Raw genomic sequence first — 23,069 nt, 5'->3', positions numbered from 1 at the left:
CTTATCAGGACTTTCTCACTGAATCCCCTATCTTTTGTCCAATACTCCCAGGTCATCTGTCTCAGTCCTTTAACACTGTTTACATTACAAGGGGACATTTGAGCACAAGGTACCAATAAAATCTAAATTCCTTTCTTTGCCAGTTCTGGGTCCAGCCTGGGATGAAGTTGGCCTGACTTGTGGTGATTGTGTTTTCCCCATGAGCCAGTCTGAGCTAGCTAAAAATCCCACAACAGGTGCCTGAGAGCTAGTACAGGAGTTAAGACATTTGTTGGGGGCTGGAGAGATAGTACAGAAGGTAGGGTGTTTGAATTTTACATGGACAACTAGGCTTCAAACCCAGAGCACAACCAGGAGTGAACCTTAAGCACAGAGCTAGAAATAAGCCCTGAGTGCTGCCAGGTGTGAACCAAAAACAAACAAAAAGAAAATAAACAACAACAAGAAAATGAAATCAAAGACAGATGCCCTGCATGAATTCACTTCAAAAACTACCTCAGGGGGCCGGAGCTGTGGCATAGCAGTAAGGCATTTGGTTTGCACGTGTCTGACCTAGGACAGACTGCATGGTTTGATCCCCCCCTGCGTCCCATATGGTCCCCCAAGCCAGGACTGATTTCTGAGTGCATAGCCAGGAGTAACCCTTGAGCATCACAGGGTGTGGCCCCAAAACAAAAAAAAAGAAACTACCTCAGTTATTCAAAAAATGCCTCAGGGCCAGAGAGATAGCATGGAGGTAAGGCATTTGCCTTGCATGCAGAAGGACAGTGGTTCAAATCTGAGCATCCCATATGGTCCACCAAGCCTGCCAGAAGCGATTTCTGAGCATAGAGCCAGGAGTAACCCCTGAGCGCTGCCGGGTGTGACACCCCCCCCCAAAAAAAAAAGCCTCAATCTCTTTTTTTATAAAAATAAAAACCTGGGGCCAGAGAGATAGCATGAAGGTAGGGCATTTGCCTTGCATGCAGAAGGATAGTAGTTCAAATCCTGGCATTTCATATGGTCCCCCAAACCTGCCAGAAGTGATTTCTGAGCGTAGAGCCAGGAGTAATGCCTGAGTGCTGCCGGGTGTAATCCAAAATCAAATAAATAAATAAATAAATAAATAAATAAATAAATAAATAAATAAATAAATAAAAAACCTAATAGGGGCTGACAGATGAGATAGTACAAGGGTTAAAATATTTGCCTTTTATGCATTCAACCCCACTTCCATCCCCAGCACTCCATGTGTTCCCCAAAGCACTGTCAGATATGGCACCAAAATAAAACAAAAAATAAATGAGAATAATAGATGAGATCAGATATTTTTTAAAAAGACAATCACCAGAAGTTGTCATTTGTGTAGAATCTAAATATCTAAAGAAACTGGCAAAGGTCAAGAATATGTCTCATGGTAGAGCCTGTGCCTCACATGGGAAAGGTCTAAGGTTTCGCCATTCATCTACGAATAAAATCAAAAACACTTTGGGGAAGGGGACAGTTTGGGTTTTTGGACCACACCCAGCGGCACTCAGGGGTTACTCCTGGTATGCTCAGGAGACCATATGGGATGCCAGGAATCGAACCTGGGTCCGTCCAGGGTTGGCTTCGTGCAAGGCAAATGCCCTGCTGCTGTGCTATGTTCAGCCTCAAAGCCAAAAAAGCTTTTAATAGTTACACCCACCACCACACCCACCACCCTCCACACACGCACACGCACACACACACACACACACACACACACACACACACACACATTAAACTCCTCCTAGTTTGCTCAACAAACTGGTGTTCTTCCTTGAACACATATATCTTGCCTATCTCTTTGCTTATTTCTACTCTGGAAAAGCCCATGTTTTCTCTTGAACTCATTTCTCTGCTTTCTCTCCTGACATATTGCTAAGCAAATTTCATTCCATTTAAAAAGATTTTGCTGGGGCCACTACACACTAGGGCATTTGCCTTGCACTGTGACCAAATGGATTTGATCCTTGGCAGCACATATGGTCCCCGGCACCATAAGGAAGGAGCCCTGAGCTCAGAGCCATAAGTAATTCCTGAGTTTTGCGGGTTGTGGCCCCAAACCAAACCAACAAACAAAAGCAAAATGACCTTGCTTCACCAGTAAAATAAAATAAAACAACTCCTAAACTTAGTGAAAATTCTGGTGGTTACTAGAAGAGAAATGGGGTGGAGTGAATGGAAGGCACAAATAGCAGGACCTTTTGGAGAATGGAATAACATTGGCCCTTTGGTGGTGGGTGTTGATGAAGCCTATACATATCTAGAGGTGTTAAGCTATACCCCCTGAAAAGTCTGTAATATGGTAAGGTGACAATAAAAAAAGGAACTGACAAGATGAGAACTGTGTAGATTCCTGTTGGCAGTTATGAGCTCTCAATAAAGATCTAGCCGTTGCTGGATACCGTGTTTATTCTGTGTCAGCACCTGGTACAAGGGCAGCAAGTCTGGGAAATCAAGACAACTTTCCAAGTGAGTTTCTATTATTTCCAGCCTCAAACTGGCATAACCAGTTTCCCCACTCTACTCTATACCATGTAAATACAGTATGTGCCTTAAGTAAATTATAAGCAGGTGGAAGTTCTCCTTGTGCAAATATAACTGGTTAACAATGTAAATAGAGTATTCAAATGAAGCCCAGACCAGCAACCCAGAATTACTGTTTTCAAATAAGGCTCAGTCTCCTCTCTTCAAGGTTTCAGCAGCGAGGCCTGAGGCATCATTTCCCAGTGATTGACTCCCACGTGTATTTCTAAGCATCCAAGTGGTATTGTCTGTTGCTTGTTTTGCAGGGCAAATGACACCATCTGGACAGTGGAAACAGCCCAGACTTTGGGCATTGTCCCTTCCCAGCCCAAGGGCTCTAGCAAAGTCTCCTCCTCATTTCTGACCAACACGGTGTTCCCCTTTCTTCTGGCTGATTTGGCTTTCGCCTTCCTCCCTCTGCTCTTGTGTCCTGCTGAGCAGGCAGCAAACCTGCAGGGTCTGCCAGCCTCCTGCTCGGCTTTTTTTTTTTTTTAAAAAGAGGTACAACAACAAAAACACTGTTGTGATCTGTGAACTTTCCCTCCCTAAAGGCATATCAACTTTTGTACAAGGACAGGCTCCAAGGGTTTGCTCTTAAAATGGTGGATCTAAGAGGGAAAAAGAGAGAGGGGGGAGAGGGAGGCAGGCAGAAGCCAATTGTATATTCAAGCCTTTCAGACACAGAGCTTCTGTAACTCGAAGGCAAATGCCAACAGCCACCGCAAATTCCCTACTATGCTGAAGATGATCAGACACTTTTTAAAGTGATATAAACAGGAGTCCAGCTGGGAAGGTACAGTGATCTGAGTTCTCCACATCCCAAGGCCCTCTCTTATGGAAAGACTCATCTTTTATCTTTGTATTAGGATGGCCCTGCCCATGGCTACAAACTTCAAACTCCCTTCCAGGTTTTTTTCGTTTAGTTTTGTGACAACACTCAAGAAGCACTCCTGGCAGGTTCTGGGGACCATAGGGATGCCAGAGATTGAACCCTGTTCATCTGCATGCAAAGTAAGTGCCCTACCAGCTGTGCTCTTGCTCCAGCCCCTCTTCCAGGCTTTTTAGAGACCAATTAGCTGACTTAAGGGCCCAGGGTTCTTGACTGTAAAATCACCCCACACTTCGTCTTCGTCATCATCTTATCTCCAATTCCAGGTGAATGAGTATGAATCAGGGTCACACATAAAATAATCCAAACCAGGTTGAGGGTGAAACACGTGTAATCAGGCAGTCTTCTCCCTAGTATGAAGAGCCCACTGCCTGTCAGACAGAACTGCCATTTTTATTGAGTATAGAGACCATCCCTGGGTGGGACAGTAAATCCACCCAAGTTTACAAGTAAAGATACAAAGAAACTAGGGGTGTTTTAGGTAAAATAAGGAAAACTGCTCCTTTTTTGTTCAAAAAATTGAGGAGTACATAGTCATGTTTTATTGTACTCTGTTATAGGCAGGAACCCCAGATCAGAATTAACAAAAGTGGTTATTTTGCATAAGCACAGTAAAAGTTGGCTGTAATAGCATCAAAATTTAAACTGTATACAACATTCTCAAAACAATCAGCTTTTTTCCATATCTTTGTCTCATACATCTCACAACACTTTTTCTTTTTTTTCTTTTTTTTTCCCTTTTTTTTGGTTTTGTTTTGTTTTGGGGTCACACCCGGCAGCGCTCAGGGGTCACTCCTGGCTCTACACTAAGAAATCGCTCCTGCAGGCTCTGGGAACCATATGGGATGCTGGGATTCGAACCACCATCCTTCTGCACGCAAGGCAAACGCCTTACCTCCATGCTATCTCTCTGGCCCCTCACAACACTTTTCATAGATTTCTCTGAACATAAACTTTAGAACCTTTCTGCTGATACACTTAATTTGAAAATTCTTTCTTTTCTTTTCTTTCTTTTTTTTTTTTATTTTGAGCCACACCCAGCAACGCTTAGGGGTTACTCCTGGCTATCCACTCAGAAATAGTTTTTGGCAGGCACGGGGGTCCATATGGGATGCCTGGATTTGAACCAACCACCTTAGGTCCTGGGTTGGCTGCTTGCAAATGCCGCTGTGCTATCTCTCCGGCCTCAATTTGAAAATTCTTAAACATTTTTATACCAAGCACTATAATACAAGTCTAGAACATCTGAGTTCCTTTTCATAAACTTCCTTAAACAAAATGACAAGAACATTTCTGCATACATATGTATATACATACAGTTTGAAAATAAGTTCGCTAAAACAGTCTTATAATGAGCACTGTAATAAGAGTCTAGAACATCCAAGTTCCTTTTCCATCGATTTCTGTGGACGAAGAGATTAAACACTTTTTTTTTAAATATGGAATGCTTCATGAATTTGCGTGTCATCCTTGTGCAGGGGCCATGCTAATCTTCTCTGTATCATTCCAATTTTAGTATATGTGCTGCCAAAGGGAGCACAAAATTAGAACACTTTTGCAGAAATAATTTGAGAATAAGTTGCTACATAATAATACACAATAAAACATCATAGTAATTGGAAAACATTCACTAGGATAGCTGAGAACTTTAAAAACTCTAACATTATGTATTTCCCCAGAATTGTGCAAACTGATATTTAAGCACTACAGTTGGACACAAAATTTTTCTGTTTGCTGCAGGCCATAATACAAAACAATAAGATCCATACAGATAAAATACAATTTAACTAGCAATATAGTGATCGATGAAAATAGGGTCTAGAGATTAGCCTAGGAGAAAGTTACAAGAGATTCTGAAAGCAGCTTCTCCTCTGTTGGGCTTTGGCTGGGCTTGGATCGTCCATCTTCTGTGGTGACTGCTAGGGTCTCCTCGATAAGCTGCTGCAGGTCGAGGGGCCGTGGTCCTGGCAAAAAGTGCCTCTGTTAGAGGAAAGATGGTTGGTATCGGCATCTGGGAGGCTACCCAGAGTCTTCACCTCTCTTCCCTTCACTGTCTGCCTCTGACCCATCTGAACGGGCCTCTGCCACAATAGATGGTAGGGCAGCTGAGTGAGACGGGGGTGGGGGGTGAATTGGCAGAACCTATGTCGATTGGGAGCACACCTGCTACCTTTCACTGGCAACCCACCCAGGTTTACAAGTAAGACAATCTCTGGGTAAATCCAAGTTGTAAATATACATTTAAAAAAAAAAACAGCAGGGATGATCTTTGTTTTGAGTAAAATAAGGCGTAACCCAACACTGGTCATGAGCATTTATATGACTGGAAAGTTATCCTGAAACTTTTATCATTCCTCTTTGACTTCAGCCACCCTCCAGCTACTGCTACAAGGCTGAGCAATGGTGTCCTTCGGCAGATGGGACAACCAATGTTGAGATGTCCTGGGTGTCATACTCATGGAACCTACCCAAGACCCACAGCCGAATTGTGCTGGATCTTCTACGATGTGTTACAATTTCTTCAGCTTGCTCCTCAAGATGAAGTAGGTGTTCTATGGAAGCTACAGCTGAGTGGGAGTGTCCCCTTTGAACTCAAAGCTGTCCAGGCATGATGTTTTCATGCCTCAAAACCAAGATGATTTTGTCCCATGGTTCCCTCTATTGGGACCAGGGTTCTGAACAAGGTGGGATGCCATTTTGTAAAAGCCATATAACAGGCTTCTTCTCAGGTTTTGAGCAGGGAGAGACACCATTTTATAAGAACCACATGGGTAAGCCACATGCTAGGTCTCCACAAGTCTATTTCCATTAACCCTGCCCCAAGTTACCTGACCATACCAGACATTAGCCCTGGCCTAGACAATAGCCAATCATTTTAAAGATCATCAGAAATCTAAAACCTCCCAATATCTCTTCTTCATGACTTTGGGCTGGGCTCATCTCCTTCAGGAGATGAACCTAGCTGGCCAATGTGGGAGCCTTTTGGCAGATTGATTAAAGTATTGAGCTTTATTCCAGTTGTGTGGTTTCATCCTTTGAGTTTGGACTCTAGCACCTCTTTCTTTAGGAACAATATTGTCCCAGAAGCCACTCAGAGCCTCATGCTAACAGCTGCCTGATTAGTAAGCCCATAACTGTACATACCTACACCTCGGAGTGAACACTTTATAATAATCAGGACTCTGATCCCAGCAAATCTCTTTCTGAAACCTGTGCCTTCAGAGTCTGCCTTAAAGGAGAGAATTCTGGGACTGGATAGATAGTACAGTGGATAGGGTGCTTGTCTTGCACATGGTTGATCCAGGTTCAATAGCTGACACCTCATATATCCTCTTAAACCCTGCCAGGAGTGACCTCTGAGCACAGAACCAGGAGTAACCCCTGCACTGTTGGGTGTGCCATAAAGACAAAAAGTGAAGATCCTTCTAGTAACCTCAGCCTTTGGGTACTTCTTCAGAACGACTTTGCTTCTAGGAACTTTGATATCACATACTAAATTGTGCTAAGAGACTCTAAGTACAACTAAGGAACAAAAGAAGCAGACCTGGCCCTACCTTACGGGCCTCCTTTCTTTTCTTTTCAATATTCTTTTTTTTTTAATTTTTAATTAATTTTAATTAATTTTTTAATTTTTTAAATTTTTTTAATTTTAATTCTTTTTTTTTTTTTTTTTTGGTTTTTGGGCCACACCTGGCGATGCTCAGGGGTTACTCCTGGCTGTCTGCTCAGAAATAGCTCCTGGCAGGCACGGGGGACCATATGGGACACCGGGATTCGAACCAACCACCTTTGGTCCTGGATCGGCTGCTTGCAAGGCAAACGCCGCTGTGCTATCTCTCCAGGCCCTAATTTTAATTCTTAAAAAAAAAAAAAACTGCAGTCAACCACTAAAGATACATATAGTCCCCTAAAGTACAATAACCATAGTTTCATGTGTGGGGATTTGGAGGCTGGTCAGTGTTAGTTATGTCTGAAAAGACAACACTAGATCAGTACTATGATCCCAAGTTTACTCTTTGGCTACTTGATGGAACAGTATTCTTGAGCCACATTATTTTCATTTTTGGGGGGGTCACACCCAGCAGTGCTCAGGGGTCACTCCTGGCTCTATGCTCAGAAATCGCTCCTGGCAGGCTCAGGGAACCATATGGGATACCGGGATTCAAACCACCGACCTTTTGCATGCAAGGCCTTACCTTATGTCTTACCTCCATGCTATCTCTTCGGCCCAATGGGCCTCCTTTCTGGGACTCTGTCATACCTTCCCTCAAAGAAAATAATTTCAGGGGAAAAAAAGCAATGAAGTTAAATCACATTTTTATTTAGTAATTCTGAAGAAAGGGGGAGAGAGAGGAGAGAGAGAGAGAGAGAGAGAGAGAGAGAGAGAGAGAGAGAGAGAGAGAGAGAGAGAGAGAGAGAGACTAAAGGGAGAAAGTAGGATTTACCAATGGTGAAGAGTATTCCAGTATACATCCCATGTGGAAGTATGAAAGTGCATATTAGGCAGATGGCATCTGCATGCAGGTACTGTGTGCAAGGGCTAGCAACTCATATGTGCACAGCACCAACACATGGGCCCAGGGAGCACATTTTTGTTTCTCCCAATCTGTCTTATGTGGAGCTTTCTACCTAGGTAAGAGTCTGTTGTTAGGGTGGTTGCCAAGGGGAAGAGCTGGGTTCAGTTGATCTTCTTTGACCTTCCTTTCCTGGCTTTTGTTACTGATGGCACTTCTCTTATTGGGCCTTAATTCCAGTATCCACCATGTGTGTCCTGGTAGTAACAAGAATAACTTCTTCAAATTCTGTCTCCTGGTTTTATTATGTCCCAAGAACTTTTATTTCATTCCAAGAACTCATTGCCATTGGTGGGGGTGGGGAGTTTCCTTATCAACCTGCCTCCTTCACTTACATGTGGCCAGCTCCCACCACAGTTGACACACTGCATGAGTCCCAGTTTTGCACATCATGGGATTCCTCCACCCAAGCAAGAGTTCCTCAGGGAGTCATGATTTCAGACTGCAGCAAGGAAGTTCTATTTGCCAGGAAAAGAAAATCAATTCTCACCTCTGACCTGGTTCTTTTCCTTCTCTGGTATATTGCCTACCCTCACAGAAAAATAATTTCAGGAAGAAGATAGATAATGAAAATAAGTTTACTTGGGAAATACAAGGGGGAGAGAGAGTTATATGCTCAGGAGAGAACATGAGCTTCTCCAGAGCAAAGAGAGCAAAGAACACATCCTAGGAGAGCTGTGGGTGAATCCCAAAGATGGAAAAAATGCATCATAAAGTGAAAGAAACCATGGACATATCTTGGGCAAAGACTAGGGAAAAGTACATCATTGTGTCAGTCAAGTTGATATAGTTGATATAGTTTTGCCATAAATGCCCACAAAGTCTGTTGCTAGGGCTGTTGTCAAGAAGAGCTTGGAACAGGTTGATGGTATCATCAGATATTTTTGTTTTTTGTTCCACTGTTGGAGCTTCTTCTCCCAGGGTTCCCCAGCTATGCTCTGGAACTGGATGTCTGCATCTTAGAGGTTTTCCAGACTCCTCAGATAGATCCTATCTTGAAGACCTTCATGCCTTTACACTGATTTGAGTTCCAGAGTTTTTTCTTTCCTTATTTTTGTTTTTGTTTTGTTTGGAGGTCACACCCACCCATGCTCAGGGGTTACTCCTTGCTCTGAGCTCAGGAATTACTCGTAGGGTTGCTCAGGGAACTATATGGGATGACAAGGATCAAACCTGGGATGGTCATATGCAAGGAAAATGCCCTATCCATTGGACTATAGCTTGGGCCCCAGACTGTCTAATCCACATTTGACTGTTTCTAATCCACATTTCTGGGGTCACTCTATTTCTCTACCTATAACTCAATAATCTAAGGATAAAAGTGACTTCTAGGTACTACAACTATTCCAATCAACCTTCCCAACGAGACCACTCCTGGATTTTCTAGCTACCCATATGCTTGAGTTTTCAAAAAAATCTTATTAAAATATATTTTATTTTATTTTATTTTTATAATTATGTGACTCTTATTTATTTATTTATTTATTTATTTATTTATTTATTTATTTATTTTTGGTTTTAGGACCACTCCCAGAAATACTCAATGATTACTCCTGGCTCTGACCTCAGGAATCACTCCTGGTGGTGATTGGGTGACCATCTGGGATGAGGAAAACAAACCTGGGCTAAACATATGCAAAGCAAGCCCCTTATTTGCTGTACTATATAGCTCTGGCCCCCCACAGATCTTCCTTTAATATTTCAATAAATTATTTATTATTTAAGATAACCCAAGCCTAGAGTCAGAGAATGGCTCAAGGATAGAGCACATGATTTGCATGTATGAGGTCTTGAGTTCAATCCTGACACTACCAAAAGCAAACAGAAAAACAAAAAGATAGCCAAAAATCTCTGTAACTTTGCTAACTTTGCTAACAAAGAACACTCCATGATTCCACAGAAATGGCCTCTCAAATGTTGTCTGTTGCCTGTGTGTTCTTATCCTGAAACAATACCCCTGCATCTATATTTAATTCCTACCTGCCCCTCTTTATTTTAGGACCAGGAAAACTTAAGTTCATCCATTTCCCAAAGACCAGGCAAACAACAGCTTCTAATTCTTCATTACCTTCAGAAAATTGGCATCTTAGTTTATAAACAAAAGTATTTGAGGTATGTGGTTGACTTGGCTGAATCCCCAGCACTCCACATGGTCCCACAGCTTCATTAGGAATGATCCCTGAGTGAAGAGATAGGATTAGGCCCTGAACACAGCTGAGTGTGGTATCTCTCTCTCTCTCTCTGTCTCTGACTCTCTCTCTCTCTCTCTCTCTCACACACACACACACACACACACACACTCACACACACACACACACTCACACACACACACACACTCACACACACACACACACACACTATACACACCAAAATAAAGTTTTCCATCTTTCTCCAGGCTTGGAGAGATAGTTCAGGGTTAAGACATCTGCCTTGCATGCATCTGACTCTGGTTTCATCCTTGGCACCACATACGATCCTTAGAGTGGCCCCTGATCCCTAGAGCCAGAACCAGAAATAAGCCCAGAAACCTAAACCATACCAACCAATGATCCTTCTCTATTAATATTACAGAAAGTTTGAGCAGGAAAACAACCAACTCAAGGTATTTGAAGGAAAGGACTGGAAGCAGAAGATTGATTTACACAGCAATGGAAGAATTGAGACGTTAAAAAGACAATGAATCAACTCAGTATTTAATAACCAGAAACCACTAAGAGCCCTGCACCAGAGGGACTACAGAAGACCGAGATAGAGATAGATAGAGAGAGAGAGAGACAGAGAGACAGAGACAGAGAGACAGACAGAGAAAATTGCAGTCAAGGTTTTAGCCTTACACATGGCTGACTATGGTTCAGTCCTGGGCACCATTTATGGCTTTCCAGGCCAACAAGTGTGATTCCAGAATACAGAATCAGGAGTAACACCAGGGCACTACTAGGTTTGATTCAAAAAGAAAAATAGTACACTGGTGAAGGGAGATGTTCTGTTTGTGACTGTAACCCAACTATAATCATGTTTGTAATCATGGTACTTAAATAAAAAATATATATATAATTTACTAAAAAAAATAAAATAGAAAGGATGGTACTACTGGAGTGCTAAAAAATCCCTGTACAAGCTTGGCTTGTGGCAAGTCAGAGATGTGCAATTACTGCTAAAATGCTCCTGGTGAGAAAGGTAAAACACCTGGGTTCTCCTCTCCTTCCACTTCAACAGGGCACCTACCTAGCTGCAAGCCAGAGAGGATCCTGCAGGGTCAGTCCCATTCTGACCAGCAAAGTGGGGGAAAGACAAAGATAGTATCTCAAACATCCCTAAGAGAATTTTTTGACGTTTGTTAGACGTTTGTTAGAGTTTTATTTCATTTCTTTTTTTTTGTTTTGTTTTGGGGGGCCACACCTGGCAGAGCTCAGGGGTTACTCCTGGCAGACTCAGGGGACTATATGGGATGCCAAGAATCGAATCCAGGTCTGTCCCAGGTCAACTGTGTGCAAGGCAAATGCCATACCACTGTGCTATCACTCCAGCCCCTATTTAATTTCTTGAACTAAATGAATTTAGCATTTAAATTGCACTTAATAAATAAATATTAAAGTTCTAAATATGTGCACAATTTTAGTTTCTTATTGAGGTTAGATATTATCACACAAAATAGTATATTTTCTACTTTAAAAAATAAAAAGCTCTGTGGTGGCCAGAGAGACAGCACAATAGGTAAGGCCCTTGCCAACCTAGGTTCAATCTTTGGCATCCCATCTGATCCCCAGAGGACCTCCAGGAGTAATTCCTGAGTGCAGAGCCAGGAGTTTTCCTTGAACATTACCAGCTGTGGCCTAAAAGACAAATATATAAAGTAAGGTCTATGTCTTGGTCACATTCTCATTATGATCCCTTTACCTGTTCCTTTTTATACCATGTGAGTTCAAGACACTGGTTAATTTGTAGTGTTCAGGAAAAGGCATGCAACAATCCCCTAGTCTGGCTTTGTTGTTAGAACAGGAACTGATTCCCTGTTACCCACAACTTAAGGCCCCAGAGAAGCCAGAGAACAGAGCCGTGACTGTTGGGTGACTTACTAACAAATCACTCAGTTCCTCCCCACCCCCTGCTTTCTCTGGGTTTATTTCCCTGCAGCCCGTGACTGTAAAACAAGCTGGCTTCACATCAGAGCAAGGAGAAATGGGAGGGACACAGTGACGTGCCAGCAGCACAATGACAAAACAAGATTCTTTTTCTTATATAAGGAATTGTTAGAATGAGAAAAATTAACACTTTGTAAGACCATTTGTTTTCATCAAACTCTGTTTTAACTGTAATAGCAATACCAGTAGGTGACTGAGCTCTCAATGTTACTAATCTGTGCCATAATGAAAAAGAGACTCCTGCTCTCTGTTCTTGCTTACATAACTCTGAGAAAGAACTGGTGCAATGTTTAAGTTCCAACTCCATAAAAGCTGTGTTGGCCATCCTCCCTGCATTCACCACAAAGGGGTGAGCCTGAGGGCCAACTTCAGGATTGTAGGGCCCAGCGAAGGAGTTAGCTTGATTGCATGCTTTTGTTGATTTGTTTTAGGGGCACACCTGGCAGAGCTCAGAGATTACTCCAGGCTCTGTACTCAGGGGTTAACTTCTGGTAGTGCTCATGGAGACCATACATAGTGTTAAGGACCCAGTTAGCTTTGTTCAAAGTAAACACCTTACCAGCTGTATTATCTCTCCAGATCCTAATATATAAATATTGAATTCAGAGTCAAGGACAGAGACAGAACTAGGAGCTGGGCTGTAGAACTGACCAATCCCAGCAAACATTCTTGGGTGGTATCAACCCCAGAACACTGTTCGCAAAGGGAATTGTTAAAGCTCCACCCATAGTCCACTGAGTTTGTTACCCCAAAATTTCTCAACGTTAACTTTTCAGAATCTCTACTCAAGGTAATACAAACACCTAAAATTCTTTGTCTTGGGATTTGGAGGATGGCCGGTTGATGGAAAATTTGTGCTCAGAGCCTACTCTTGGCTCTGAGTGCCCTACTTCTGCTGGGCACTCAGAATACCATATCCAGTTCTGGAAATTAAGATAGGGTCAGTCAAAAAGTAAATTAAAGGGCCAAAGTGATAGCACAGCGATAGGGTGTTTGCCTTGCACCAGGATGAACCAGGATTCGATTCCTGGCATTCCATATGATACCTCAAGCCTGCCAGGAACAATTTCTGAGTACAGAGCCAGGAGTAATCCCTGAGCACTGCTAGGTGTGGCCAAAAAACAAACAAATAAAAAAGTAAATTAAATGGGGTCAGCCACATGTAAGACAAGTAACCTCTGTACTATCTCTCAGGCCCTTATAATAAAATGTCTTGATACATGATTTTTTGTTTTGTTTTGGGGTCACACCTGGCAGTGCTCAGGGGTGCACCTGGCTTTTACTCCTGGCTGGCTCGGGGGACCAAAAGGATGCTGGAGATCAAACCTGGGCTGGCCACAACAAGGCAACTGCCCTACCTACTGTACTATCGCTCTGGTCCCAACACATATTTTTTTTATTTCTACCCCAAAACTAATCCTTTGAAGAGGGAGGTAAATGGGAAAGCTTGGGCAATGAGTGTCAGGTGAATTTCATAAAGTCAGAACCGACCTCAGTCAGACAAGCAATGCAGCAGAGCCCATCAAGATGGTTCATCATTACCTCCTGGATAATGCCTAGCAACCAATCCCAAGATTGTAGGAAATTTCCACAGTAAAATCAGCTTTGGAGAATCTAGCAGCACATACTTCACCTGTCTGTGAGTTGTCAAAAGTAGTTCACTCTGGGTGTGTGATTCCCCTCTTTATAGTACACTCTCCATCTTGTTTCAGATTTGCCCATACTGGCTTTTGTCCTGGTTTGTCCTGGTTCTGCGGTCAGAGTTGAGTCATGAAGGTCTTGGGGGACCAGACGGGTTGTATGGATAAAACCTGAGTTAGCCTTGTGTAAGACAAACACCTTACCCAATTTACAATTACTCTAGCCCCACAATACACTCTCTGATGGCTGTCTTCTCTGTCTGAGGCTCCTCCAGTTTGTCATATTTGACATCCCAGAATTCCACTTCAGTCATTCATTTATTTTAGTTGGAAACCATAATTAGGGGGCCGGAGCGGTAGCACAGTGGTAGGGCATTTGTCTTGCAGCCTTGCATGTGGCTGACTGAGGGCGAACCGCAGTTCGATCCCCTGGCATCCCATATGGTCCGCCAAGCCAGGAGTAACCCCTGAGCATCACCGGGTGTGCCCCCCCCCCAAAAAAAGAAACCAGAATTAGGGGCTGGAGCAATTGTACAGTAAATAGGGTACCTTTCTTGTACATAGCCAACTTAAGTTCCATCTCTAACATTCTATATATGGTCCCCTCAACACTACCAGTTGAGCTGAGGGCACCAATGAAACAAAACAAACAAACAAACAAAAAAAAACCAGGATTATCCCTGAGCTCGTGCTTCTCCCACTTCATTATACCCCCTACCAGCAGAAAATTTATTCTAGCTTCCAGATGTCCCAAGAATCAAGCCACTTCTCTCTACACCCACAGCCATTCCCACAGTTGAGGATCCTATTACCTATGTTGGAGTCCTATTGTCATCTCCTAACTGATAATACAGTGATGACATTTTTCACCAGTTAGTCATGAGTTTCAAAGTTGTTTTCTGAGTCCCTACTGTGTGTTGGATGTTGGTGATACACCCAACTTGCTTACTTTATAAGTAGGGAAAACAAAATCCTTGCCCTCACAGAACTCACATTCTCACAAAAGCCAGTTGATTCTCTTAGAACACATTGTCAGGGGTCAGAGCAACCTACTTAGTCTAATGCAGCCAGCTCTAGCAATCCAGGGGCATCTTTCTCTGTGTCACTTTACCCAGCTAACAGTCAGCCTACCTTCCTGGTCTCAGTGTGTCTAGCTGGAATTGCCAGCTGCAAAGAGTTAAGTCATATGAGGTAATAATAAAATTTTGAGGATGCCCAGGATTCACTGAGGCCTAGAACACCTTCTGCTATAACCAGTCCTTCTCCCCAAATAAAAGAACGAAGCATTCAGAGACTTACCTGGCTGATTCTTTCTTGGGACTTGGAAATTTGATTGTCCAGGGATAGCAGGAAGAACTCTTGGTGCTTCAAATAAGCATCACTACTGACTTGTTTCAGGCCCAGTACCTTCTTTGGGTGGCAGAAGTGATTTGAGGGCAAACTGGAGACCACTCAATTCTGGTCTGAAGTTAGAATTCTAAAGGACAAGCCAAATAAAATGTAACTCTTGAAGAATGTCAAGGAATATTTTTTGTTTGTTTTTGTTTTTGGGTCACACCTGGCATCGCTCAGGGGTTACTCCTGGCTCTACGCTCAGAAATCGCTCCTGACAGGCTCGGGGGTCCATATGGGATGCCGGGACTTGAACCACCATCCTGCTGTGTGCAAGGCAAACGCCTTACCTCCATGCTATCTTCCAGTCCCAATGTCAAGGAATTTTGAAGCCATACTTCACTGTTCAAACTGGCCTACAATTATTTCACCTTTTTTTCTTGCTTCTTATTTTGTTTGTTTTTAGGTGCCACACTGGCAATGCTCAGGACTTACTCCTGGTTCAATATCACTACTAGTGGATTTGGAGGACCATTTGGGGTACCAAGGAATTAAACTTGGGATGGACATGTGCAAGACGAGCACAATACCCACTGTATTATCTCTTTAGTTCTCTTCACCATACCACTATATTACTTCTTTGGCCTCCATTTCATTCTTTCTAAATAAAAATTTTCCTTAATGAAGAAAAGAGGAGGAAAATGAGGAGGAGAAAAAAGAGGAGAAACTTATTTCCAAATCACCAGGCAGAAACACATGTTCTTCCCACCCTGATTCGTTGGAGCAGGAACACTACCAACCAGGAATGATGACACAGTTCTCTTCAGGGTGGCCAATTTAGAAAGCTCACCCTAGGCCTGCTCTTCAAGCCTATGTTGACCTTTAAACAAGTATCTCGCTCATTTGTTTCCATGTTTCTTGCTTGGAGAAAAAAGAAACCGGAGAAACCTGTGTTCTCTCTTAAACATGTACTTTTTCCTTTCTCTCCCATCACATCTTTATAAAGAAGTTTCAATAAAAACTTTCTTGCTTCGCCAAAAAAGAAGATCAACTCAGCAATGATCCTCAGACCTCCTTCTCAGAGCTTGCTGGTCACATGATGGGGGGTGGGAGGACGCAGGGTCCGTCCTCTGTGCCTGAGACTGCTTGGACATGAATGGGCCTGTACGCGTGGTCCCAAGGGCACTTCTCTCCAAAGAAAGGCAACAGCTTGAGGAGGAGGGCTCAGGATTCCTTTTCGAGGGAGGATGCCTTTTGCCTGGCCTTAGGTTTTCCACTGTTCAACTACTCTAAGTGCTTCTCTGTGGAATGAGATAATTTCCTTTTGCTCTTTTGATTCCTCTCTTGTGATGCTGCAGGATTTGGGCCCAGGAGTGACTCAGCTGATTTGCCTCCTGACAAGCATGCAGTGGTATAGAAAGGACTCAGAAGAGTAGGGGTGAGGGTTAATTTGGAATCAAAGTTCAAGTCTTATGAAGAAGTTCAAGTCAAGAAGAGGTTCGGTCTTGTGCCCATAAAAAACATGAAAAAGGCCTGAAGATTTAGGACCAATTCCTGAATTTACTCCAGGAGTACAGCAGAGGTGGGGAAACTCAGCCAGCTCGAGAATGATGTCACAGGCTTGTAGAATTCTCACTAAAACTCAGGCTCTAAGACTCACCAATCTGCCAGAATTGGAAGAGGGGAGTCTAGTTGGCAGGTGATACAAAGCAAATAGATATATCAGACCCTGTGAACAAGACTGAGATGGGAGCCAATCTTTATAAAAATTTGGGAAAGGAAGGAAATGATTCAAACAAACAAGTCACAGTGAGCATTAACACAGGAACTAGTGTTATGTATCTGGGAACAGGTTGAGGGGAAAGGAGAGAACCCAGGCTTAGAAATATTATTATCCATCCACCCATCACCCTGTGCTGGACACTGGAGATGCAGAGAAAAGTAGCATGGCTCTTGCTCTGGAGAAAATATCTGGATGAATTTGATAGAGATACCAAAAACATAAACAAAAGCAGAGGAAAACTCAGTCCAAGCTAAGGCAGTAGTCAGCCCAGGGAATATGAGCAGAGAGGGACTGGATCCAGCTCTACCTGTGTACAAGAAGAATCTGGGCATCTTTTACATGGAGCAAGAACAAGGGGCTCTTCACAGTAGGGACAAGTTGGTACTTGAATAATGTCAGAATATGTGTTAAAATTGGTGTGAGTCTATAGAAATAACTACACAGAGAACTACCATAATTAAGTGAATGGATGAGGGAACTGGAAGGCCTGTCTGGAGTATAGGTGGGGGTGGGGTGGGATAGAGGGAGATTTGGGACATTGGTGGTGGGAATGTTGCACTGGTGAAGGGGGTGTTCTTTACATGACTGAAACCTAATCACGATCATTTATGTAATCAAGATGTTCAAATAAAGAAGAAAATAAATTGGCATGAAAGGGAGCCGGAGAGATGTCATGGAAGTAAGGCGTTTGCCTTGCATGCAGAAGAACTGTGGTTCGAATCCCGGCATCTCATATGGTCCCCCGAGCTTGCCAGGAGCGATTTCTGAGCATAGAGCTAGGAGTAATCCCTGAGCACTGCCGGATGTGACCCAAAAACAAAACAAAAGAATTGGCATGAAGGGAGGCTACCAAAAAACCTGTTTGTGGCCCTGCAGGTGGTGAGATGGGGCTGGTTCATTGGATCCTTTCAAGAAGGTGACAGTAAATGCAACAGCTGCTGTATCTCATGATATGGGGGAGAGGGAAGGCTATATTCTTGCTTCTGAGCTATGGGGAAAGATGAACTCACCTTTGGCTCTAGCCTGGAGCCCAGTTAAATTACAATCCCTTCACAGTAGGAAAAATGGGTGACAGCTTGTTCCTATTTAATTTCTTCTTTTAGGTATAGAAATCTTGATAGCCCTGATCTTGGAGTTTGGAAAAACATAAGGATACTAGGTCAAGAAGAGGAAGGGTAATTGCAATTCAGTGGATACTTAGAACTCAGGTCTTAGCAAACACTGAATGACTAATTAATAACCTACTCATTGTTTCTGCTGGTTTGGGCCCAAGCATGAGCTGGTGCTAAGCCTGCAAATGAAACCCCAGATCATGTAGCCTTAGAAAGTAGGGGATGACAAGAAGAGGCCTTCTAGAAAGGCACTTGTAAGGCTGGTTCTTGCAAAGAACACAGATTTGCTTACATACTCTTTGATTCTGTCCTGGAACAAGTTACTACAATTCTCTGAGCTGCCAGGCCCTCAGCTGTGAACCAGCAACAAGAGCACCTGCTTCTTAAGAATCTTGAAAGAATCAGTGATATCATCTTGTTGTTGTTGTTGTTGTCGGCATCGTCTTGGGGGCTCATAACCAGCAGTGCTCAGAACTTACTCCTGGATCTTCACTCAAGGATCACTCCTGATGGGTCTCAGAGGACCATAGGGGTTACCAGGAATCAAACTTGTGATGACCGCACATAAGATAAGTGCACTACCCACAGTATGATTGCTCTGGCCTCCCAAGTCAGCGACCATTTTGAGAAATATTCTGGCTTTCAAAGGTTACTTGGTTAAAGGGAATTCCCTTGTGCTTCTTACCTACAAAACTGTCTCAAGAAGGACAAAAGAGATAGTACAAAAGTTAGGGTAGCTGCCTTGCATTCAGCCAATCCCAGGCCTATCTCCTGTATTTCATAAAGTTCCCCTGAGCACTGCCAGGTGTGCCCTCCCCCAAAATGCAAATAAACAAAAAAAAAATGCAGTCCTGGAGTTCTTGCATGCATAGCATTTATTCTAGCCTTGTGAGGATTTTCTTCAGTCTATTTTCTTGCAGTGCTGGGAATAGAGCCTGGGCCTCACACATGCAAAGCAAGTGGTCAATTGCTGAGCCACATCCCTAGTCAAAGCTTAACATTTTTTGTTTTGTTTTTGATTTTGGTTTTTGGGTCACACCCGGCAGCGCTCAGGGGTTACTCAGGCTCAGAAATTGCCCCTGGCAGGCACAGGGGACCTTATGGGATGCCGGGATTTGAACCACCATCCTTCTGCATGAAAGGCAAATGCCTTACCTCCATGCTATCTCTCCAGCCCGCTTAACGTTTTTTTAAGTTTTTTTTGTTTTTTTGTTTGTTTATTTGTTTTTGTTTTTCAGGCCACACCCATTTGGTGCTCAGGGGTTATTCCTGGCTAAGCGCTCAGAAATTGCCCCTGGCTTGGGGGGACCATATGGGACACCGGGGGGATCGAACCATGGTCCTGATCCTCAACTAGCACTTGCAAGGCAGACACCTTACCTCTAGCGCCACCTCGCTGGCCCCTTTTTTTAAGTTTTTTGTTGTTATTGTTTTTGGGTCACACTCGGTGGCACTCAGAGGTTACTCCTGGCTCTGTGATAAGAAATGAATCCTAGGGGCCGGGCGGTGGCGCTAGAGGTAAGGTGCCTGCCTTGCCTGCGCTAGCCTAGGAAGGACCGTGGTTCGATCCCATATGGTCCCCCAAGCCAGGAGCGACTTCTGAGCGCATAGCCAGGAGTAACCCCTGAGCGTCACCGGGTGTGGCCCAAAAACCAAAAAAAAAAAAAAAAAAGAAATGAATCCTAGCAGGCATGGGGGTTCATATGGGATGCCGGGATTTGAATCACTGTCCGTCCTAGATCGGTTGTGTGCAAGGCAAACACCCTACCGATGTACTATCTCTTCAGCCCCCAAGCTTAACTTTCTGATTGCCATATTGCTACAATGCTCTGTGGTTGGGCATCGCTCTAGGCTGTGCTTCTGAGACAATATGTTCTGAGACAATATGTGCCTGGAGATCTAACTGGGCTGGCCATCCCATATGTTCCTGGGTTCCAGCTAGGAGTGATCCCTGAATAAATAAAAGTAAAGAATAAAATTCTAAGTGCATTTGGGTGTAGTCCAACATTTAAAAGAGAGGAGAAAAAAAAGCGTCTTTATACCTAGAAAGATCTTGCTTCTATTTCTTTTGACTGCAAAATGCCATCTCATTTATTTCAATATCTGTGAATACAGGGACATGAAAGATAGTAAAAGTATTAATATACTTGCCTTTTATATATCTGACCCGTGGTTTAATTCCTGACACTGCATATGGCCTCCCACCCCAGCACTGCCAGGAGTGAACCCTGAGCATAGAATGAGTAGTAGTCCCCTAAGAAATGTTGGTCTTTCCTTCTCAAAGAGAATCCTCAACATTCCTATGGTGATGTAAGTACTATATTTCATAATCATTACATTTTGTTTTATAAGTAATGCTGGCAAGCACATGTAGGGAAGTGAGAGATGGCAGCCCCAAGAAGGAAATCTACAACTTTCTTTCTCCCTACCTCTGCCACCTAATGGGTAGCTGGGTAACTCTAGGATTGATAAAGTCTGTGATGTCCTGAGACATGGATATCAAGTCCCACCAAATCCACTAGGCAGCCCTCAAACAACACCTCACATCCACTTGTTCTGCCCAATGCAGGAGAGTTAATCCCCACTATCCAATTTCTTGGGGTACATGTCCCAGAGTTAAAGTATGAAAGTTCACATCTCAGGAGGGGATATGCAGGTGACATGAGTGTGCGAAACCCATGTGCTTGGGCTGGCATACACATATGCCTTGATTTTGTTTTATTTATTTTGGTTTGTTTCCATTTGGGTCATATCTAGTAGTGTTAAAGACTTACTTCTGGCTCTGTGCTCAGATAGATCATTTTTAATATCCTTTGTGGGGCTCTATACGAGTGTGAGGATAGAACCCAGTTTGACCTTAAAGCTCAGGACTGTAAGCTTAACTTTAAACTTCCTTTTGTATTCTTAAGATTCAAAGTTCCTTTTCTTCCTTTCTTTCTTCCTTCCTTCCTTCCTTCCTTCCTTCCTTCATTCATTCATTCATTTATTTATTTATGTGGAGTCATACTTAATAGTTACTCAGGGGCTCTGTATTCAGAGTGGCCCTTGGTGATCCTCTGGGGACCATATGTGATGCTGAGGATAGAATCAAGGTAGATGCTTTCAAGACAAGTGCTTTAACCCCTGTACTATCTTTCTGACTCCCACAGCTCCCTTTAGAAATTTATTATTACTTGATTATCTCACTAACTATTGCAAAGCCTCCTTTCCACCAACTCTTTATTTTTGGGGGAATTTTCCCTTCTCTAACACTTATTCATGCATGTGTGTACCCTGTAGGTAGCACGCTGGGACCTAGCGCCAGAGTTTTTCTAGAAAATGTGGGCTTCTGGATGCATGGCAGCTGCATCCAATCAAAATATAAAGGGGTTCTTATATAAAAAGTATCAATAGGTCGATTTGTTTTGTTTTGTTTTGGGGTCACACCTGGCAGCACTCAGGAGTTATTCCTGGTTCTTAGCTCCTGGCAGGCACAGGGGACCATTAGGGATGCTGGGATTCGAACCACCGTCCCTCCTGGTTTGGCTGAATGCAAGACAAATGCCCTACCACTGTGTTATTCTCCAGCCCCAGGTTGATATTTTTGATAAGGGGTCCCAGACCTCAAGGAAAATCTCATTTCCTTACTGTTCTCTGAAGTACCGATATTTGCTCTATATTTTCTCAATGTAAATACAAAATTTATTTACCAGTTTCAAATGTGTTAGTAATAGTTAAAAATTGACCAGCCTATCATTGAATTATTTGGGAGCTAAAAAAACATAGTGCAGTTTTGTTTTTCTGTAGTACTAGTTTTATGTGCTCTGTAAACTAAAAAGAAGAAAATAGGATGATTATATGGTAGCACAGGAAGAAGAGAGAGAGAGAGAGAGAGAGAGAGAGAGAGAGAGAGAGAGAGATTAGGGAGAAAAAAGGTAAATGAATAATTGATCATCCCTTCCTGGTGCCAGTCACAGTGCAAGAAGCTTCATTTATATCATCTGGTTTGATCATCACAGCCATTCCCGGACATAGATTTATTGCTGCTCTCAGAGACGGGGAGCAATCTGCTCAAGGACATACCGTGAGTTTCTGCAGAGCCAGTAGCTGAATGTCCTTCTCACAGATCCTCTGCAGGCAGGGGGTATAAAAGAGTAGATCACAGAAAGCACACTGAAGTCTAACAGATAAGCGAATAGATTAAAGCGAAACTGGAGATGAGAGGAAAGATGGCTGATCAGTAACAAATAGGTTCTACTAGCTGTTAGGAAGAGATGTGTCTTCTGAAGCCACCAGCCCTGGGGCAAGGCAAGAGCAGATATTGAGAGCTGGTGCAGAGGTGCTGGAGATAGCTACATCAAGTCAAAATTAAAGAGAAAGTTGGGTGAAAAAGAAAGAGATGGTTGGGCTGGCCCAGAGACAAGCCTCTGTTGGTGCAGTCCTTGCCAAAGACTCCATCATTCCATGTGGACTAAATCACTTTGGTATCAGTAAGGCCCCAGCAACATACCAAGATCTTTCCTGATTGAGTAGGAGTGTCACGGGAAAGTTTCAATTTGTTAGGAAAAAAAAGTACTTGCTGTCCCCAAAATAGAGTATTTTCTATGTGCCAGCCATGATTTAAGTGATAGGGATAAAAGCATGAGGATTCCTGTTCACAGATTAGCTGAGAAGACAAACTAATCACATGATCATGCAAATACAAGTAAAATAGAAAATGTAGCAAGTACTCTAAAAGAAAGCTAAATGGAGCTAGACTAGAGTCTAATGGATAGGGGCATTTGCCTTGCACACAGCTGACCCAAGTTCTATCTCCAGCATCCCTGAGCACCACCAGGAGTAATTCCTGAGTGCAGAGTTAGGAGTCGCTCATGATCATTGCTAGGGGTGGCCCCCCAATCAACAACAACAACAACAATAACAACAACAACAACAAGAAAGTTATACAATCCTGTAAGAGCACTTTTGGGGGGATTTTTTTTGAGGGGCCACATCTGGTGATGCTCAGGGGTTACACCTGGCTATGCGCTCAGAAATTGCTCCTGGCTTGAGGGACCTTATGGGATGCTGGGGATGAAGCCAGCTGTCC

The 23,069-nt window shown here is 43.1% G+C and overlaps 2 non-coding genes across 2 annotated transcripts; both read right to left on the bottom strand.

Annotated features, from left to right (window-relative positions):
- Positions 1 to 4,851: 4,851 nt before the first annotated feature.
- Positions 4,852 to 4,958, bottom strand: LOC126019673 (U6 spliceosomal RNA). The gene has a single exon (XR_007499303.1). It is a non-coding gene; the product is annotated as a U6 spliceosomal RNA (small nuclear RNA).
- A 2,389-nt stretch (positions 4,959 to 7,347) lies between these two features.
- LOC126019255 (small nucleolar RNA SNORA23) lies at positions 7,348 to 7,476 on the bottom strand. Its single transcript, XR_007498989.1, has one exon. It is a non-coding gene; the product is annotated as a small nucleolar RNA SNORA23 (small nucleolar RNA).
- Between the last annotated feature and the right edge of the window lie 15,593 nt (positions 7,477 to 23,069).

The sequence above is a fragment of the Suncus etruscus genome, chromosome 9 (assembly GCF_024139225.1).
Source record: "Suncus etruscus isolate mSunEtr1 chromosome 9, mSunEtr1.pri.cur, whole genome shotgun sequence".
In the NCBI taxonomy this organism is placed as follows: domain Eukaryota; kingdom Metazoa; phylum Chordata; class Mammalia; order Eulipotyphla; family Soricidae; genus Suncus; species Suncus etruscus.
Note: the sequence above shows the minus strand (reverse complement) of the source record. Positions and strands in the feature narration are given on the sequence as shown.